Here is a 6,000-nt window from a genome sequence, read left to right on the forward strand (position 1 = left end):
AGGTTCAATATTCATCTCATTCAAGACTATCTGGTTGAAGGCTTCGGGGATATCATGAATATTGGAACCGTGAGGTCCGTAGCGAAAGCAGGATCGTTCCCAATTTTAATTATTTTACATAATCAAAATTTATAGAACATTAATTATACATCAATCTAGAATTTACAGCATGCTTAAAAAAGAATTAGGAATTAGAGTTAGAAATTGACTTACCCTTGAAGAGCAACTTCTTCACGAAATTCCTCCTCTCCAAATGGTCATGAACAATCATGATCAAAACATACAAAAAACTGATCTCAACGTGGATACCACCATAAGTTGAACCTTCTGTATTCTCTGTAGGGGATGAGAATTTCAAAAGGTGTGGGCTCTGAATTCTTTTGGGAAAATGGAGAGAATTTTTTTTAAGAGAGGAATAATTCTTTCTTTGAGTTCTTGGAAAAAAACTACTGAGACCATTCTGTGTGACGCCAATCTTTTTCAACTCCCCATAGTACACGTCTTCCACCAAAGAGAGAAAGAGGGAAGGGAGTTACAACCCCCTCCTAAAATTAATTTTAATATATATAATATATATATATATATATATATATATATATGATAACTATCTTATCATATAATATATATTAAACTATATGTTATATAAAATATAAAAACATAACCCAAAGTTTTTATATTGTATCAAATACGATATAACGTATAGTTTTTATTTCTCTCAATAATGAATAGTATTAATATAAATGACATTTATACTAAATATAATTATATGATTCCCATCCATATAATTAATATTTGAATCATATTTCAATACTTAATTCCTCTCAAAATAATCTTTATATTATAGTATATCAAATACATTACATTAATTATATCACATATAATTAATTTAAATTAATTATATCATATATAATTAATTCTCTCAACTAATTTAAAAAATTCTAATTAATCCAAAATTAATTCTCAATAATCTCTATTGAGCTACAAAGGGGACCTTATGGACCTGTAGATTGAAGCTCCAATGGTACTCGGATAATTAGTTAAATTATCCAACATCCATTAACTACCGATCACTCTACTAAAGATCGACAACTGCACTCTTCGTACTATAGATATATTTTGTGTCCATTGAATATAATAAGTCAACAGTGCGATGACCCTTCATAAATTGCTCGTAAATACAGCTGGGCCAAAATTACCGTTTTGCCCCTATAGTTACATCTAATTCCTACTGATCCCTCTAATGAACAATAAGTCATAGTCCAACTATGAACAAACCCTCTCGAGCCAAGAGAGAGTGTAGCGCCACATTGTTCAAGCCTCAGAATCAGTCCCTTAAGGGAGCAATTTATCTACTTATCCCAACATTAAGGAAGAAGTGAATTCTGTCTTATGTAGCTATGTTCCCAACTCCCCAATCAGACGAATCCTCAAAATGGTAGGCTTATTGAGTCAACTATCTGGCCACTCTCACCTATACAAATCAAAGGACCACCTTCATAAGTAGGAGTTCATAACTCATTAAGAATTCAGGTCATGTCACCTCTAGTCATCTTGGTGAAATGTAAGTCTCTACTATCAACGACGTTATATAAAGAGACTATTCATTTTGTGGTCCGGTCTTATACAAACCCTTTGGCATCGAGTAAGGGCCATCGTACATTGAGTAAGGGCCATCGTGCATCGAGTATAGGCCATGCATGATCGAAGAAGCACTCGGTTGCGCACAAGGATGAGCATAAGGCGTTGAACGCATGGGCGCTGGGCGTGCGTTGAAGCATGCAACTGATGGGCTATGTGATGCCAAAGAAAAGGCGATGAGGCTGGAGCTATGCGATAAAGCTAGAAAGTTATGCGATGAGACTAGGTTGATGCGTGTAGCAAGAGGCCTAAGAAAAGGAGCTTCTGCAAACGTTGCCACACATAAAGTAAGCGTTGGATTATGCGTTGGTTAAAGAACTATGCGCCAACCATGAGGCTAAGCGTTGAAAGTAGAGTGCGTCCATTGAACTATGCGTTGAAAAGCTTGTCAAAGAGCCAAGGTTGTTTGAGGTTAAATGTGTTGGCCAAGCCTTGCTAAGTGTGGATGGGAGCCATGCTATACGTGGATAAGCTTTTCCATGCGTCGATGGTGTGCTATGCGTTGATGGATGCTATTGCTATGCATCCAAGAAAGGAAATGTTCGTTGAGATAGAGCATTCTTGGATGTTAAGGAACAAAATGATAGCAAGATAAGCTACGTGGCTCAACCAAGTGAAATCTTAGATAAACCATGTAGGAGGTGGACCTATACATGTATAGGACAAAGACAGAGAAGACACCTCAAAGTAGAAGGTGGTGGCAAAGTAAGGAGAAGACACTTCAAAAGTTTAGAAGAAAGAGGTGCCATGCATTGAGAGCCTTAAGGGATGATGAGGATGGTCTCTTAAAGGCCTATAAATAGCATCCCAAGGCTTCACTTCAGCTCATAACACAAATTCCCTTTAAAAATACGTTAGAAAGAGTTTTTGAAGGCAAATTTAGAGAAGGCCTTATTGAGTTTAATGTCCTAAAACTCGTGGTTTGTAAACAATATAACTTATTCTGAAAATTCAATAATTTTATTGAATAGATCTATTGCAAGATAGAAATCCAATAAACCTGAAAGTCCCTAGACTATTGGATGAGTACTTGAACTTTATGTGGAGACATAAAGGTGGATCAGGTTTGAGTAAATAGTCAAAATGATCTATAGTATATGAATAAGGTTAGGTATCTTATTCTAGTAACACTACAGGATACGGCCTACTCTATAGTTGTTACAAGGAGTTATAAAGTGCTACAAACGAAGTGATCTTAATTCGTTCATGTTGGATATGAGAAGTGGGGGTGTCTTTGTGCAAAAGGGTTTGTACAAGATCGGACCACGAAATGAGTCACTCTTACTTTATAACGCTGTTTACTGTTTAAGACTAACTACTTCAAAGCGATGACCTAGGTAACTTGACCTTAATCCTGAGCTAATTATGAACTCCTATTTATTTGGAATTATCCTTAGATTTGCATAGGTGAGGGTTGGCTCAACAGCATCGACTTAATAAACCTTCAATTTCAGGGGTAAGACTGGATAGATAGCTGGGGACATAGGGTGTAAGACAAAATTCACTCTTACATACTTTAGGGATAGTAAAGAGGTTGTTCCCTTAAGTGCTAATTCTGGATCTTGAACAAGGGGCCCCGCCCTCTCATTGGCCCGAGAGGGACTTGGTTTTGTTGATTGGATCATAAAACATTTGTTCATTAGGGGATCAGTGGGGACTTAAGGAACAAGAGGTAATTTCGGGAGTAAAACAGAGATTTGACCCAGCCGTTATTACAAACAACCTGTGAAGGGTTGACTTACTAATCATGGTTATATCGAGTGGATATAATATATCTATAGTGAAGGGAGTTCAACTATGGGCTTTAGTGGAGTGACCCATTAGTTAACGAATGCGGGTTAGATCGATCTAATGAGTTTAGCCGATTAATCTCGGATCATTGGAGCCCATGATCTGTAGGTCATGAGGTCCCCCTACTAGCTCGAAAATGGATTAGCTCTAGAGTAGCGTGAGAAGTTAATTTGAAACGTTCAAATTAGAATCAAACAGAATTGGAGAATATATATTTAAATATAATTTAAATATATGAAGATGAATTTGTGTAAAAATTAATTTAATATTGGATATTAAATTAATTATTTAACTTGTTTAAATAATTATTTATTAATTTTATTAGAAAATTAATTTATGAAATTAATTTGTAAAATTAATAAATTTTGATTTTAGAAAAAAAATATGATTTTAAAATCAATTTTAGATTTTGGAAATAGAAAATTACACAAAAAGGAAAAATGTGTTTTTTCATCTTCATCTTCAAGTTGCTCACAAAGAATCCACTTCTTCAACCTTCATTTACTCCAATCATGAGTTGCTTCCCATGCAGCAAATCTCTTTGCATGATAGTCTGCAATATATTGAAGAGATTGGAGTGAAGTTTTGGGCAACTAAATGAATTTTTCTGAAAAATTCGAGTAGAAGAAGATGTTCTTCATTTGGGTTGTTGTAGTGAGCATTCTCCAAGTTCCCATTGATTCCAGCTTATTTTGAGTCTCACAACTCAATCTAGAGCACGAAGAGAATAGTAGGGAAGATCTTGTGGTGGTCTGTACAAAGATTTGGAGGATTTTGCTGCTAGAAATCAAGATTTCAACGGTTCTTCAAAGGTATGTCTTGAAACCCATTAAACTTTGTTTGAGCATGTTTTTTTTTTTTTTTTTTGCCAAAATTAATGAATTGGAGTGCTTATTGGTCCTTGTTGCTTCTGTTGTGTGCTGGTACCTTTCCAACAGGCCTTGCATTGATCATGAAGAGCATACGTTGATAGCAAGAACCATGTGTTGATAAAAAAGACAGAAGGTGCAGGTGCTGTCCGGGCCTTGAGGGCAGACTGTAATACCAAGTTCAAACGAGAAGTTCTCCCAAACTACTCATGCAAATAAGGTGATTGTTGAGCCAAAATCTCATAAATTGAGTGTATTTTCTGTATGAGGGCTGCTATAAGAAAATTCTAAGTTAAGGGTTGTCAAAATTGGAGAATAAGGTGTTCATAGAATTGGGGACAGTCGAGCAAGGTAGAGAAATCTTGAGATTCTGAGCTCTTGAGTTGGAATTTGAAGCTCAAATTTTAAGGTAAGTAAATAAATTTCTAAACATATTTGTAGATAGAAGTGTCTCAAAATAAGGTCTAGAATAATGAGTAATATAAGCTTCAAAAATGAATCTGGAAATTAGGATTCAGGGGAAACCAGGGAACTTGGTAAGAGAGAAAGGTTCCAGCAAAACAAGGTGAATGGTTTATACTTTTGAATGTTTGGATGTATTATATATTGGTACCAGTTTGGTAAATTTGGCATGATCTGAAAATATGTTTCTTGGTTTGGATGTTTGTTCCTATTGGTTTGACTGGAAATTGGAAATTGTACCCCAGATATTATTAACATACTTCGTGATTTGGTACGTAATTGGAGGATTATGTGATCATGCCAACTTCAACTCATTTATTAGATTGAATGTATATATTTGATGGTCGTATATGGTATGATATTGCTTTCCCAAAAATGTTTTGAAAGTAAATAATATTTTAGTTCGAACTTACCACTCACTGAGCACTCTCGCTCACGTTTTTCAAATTTTTTTTTTCTAAATTTCCCCCTAGGTATCAGAAAGAGGGCGGTGGATTTTGCTTAGAACTAGTCGACGGAGTGATTGCGAAAATCATCCCATTTCGACAGCTGTATTAGGAGGGTTCAGACACATGGTAGCAGTGTGAAGTTATAATTGATAAACGATAATGTATTGTATAAAACACTTCTAGCTAAAATAGCTCAGTTATGATTTGAAAAAAAAAAATCCTAGATAGTAGAAGTCCCTAATATTTGTAGTCTCACACGCCTTTTCGGGTTAGAGAGGAGAGCTCGGGAGGGGGTGTGACAGTCCTAGTCCTACCACGTGACCCTCGAACACTTTAGCCGTGAGTGCCTTCGTAAATGGATTAACAAGATTATCTTTAAAGGTTATTTTCGTGACTATCACGTCTCCTCGATGTACTATCTCCGTAATGAGATGGTACTTTTGCTCGATGTGTTTTCTGCGTTTATGGCTTCTAGGTTCCTTTGAGTTGGCAATTGCTCCACTATTATCACAATACAGGGTGATTCGCAGATGCATATTTGGAACCACTTCCAAATCAGTCAGTAATTTTCTGAGCCATACTACTTTTGTTGTTTCACATGTAGCTACATATTTAGCTTCCAGAGTGAAGTCAGTAATACAACTCTGTTTGATGCTCCTCCACACTATAAGTCCTCTATTTAGAGTGAATACTGATCCTGAAGTAGATTCTCAAGACTCTACATCAGTCTAAAAATCAGAATCAGCGTATCTTATAAGGATCAAATCCTTAGAACCATACATGAGCATATA

The sequence above is a fragment of the Benincasa hispida genome, chromosome 7 (genome assembly GCF_009727055.1).
Source record: "Benincasa hispida cultivar B227 chromosome 7, ASM972705v1, whole genome shotgun sequence".
Taxonomy (NCBI): domain Eukaryota; kingdom Viridiplantae; phylum Streptophyta; class Magnoliopsida; order Cucurbitales; family Cucurbitaceae; genus Benincasa; species Benincasa hispida.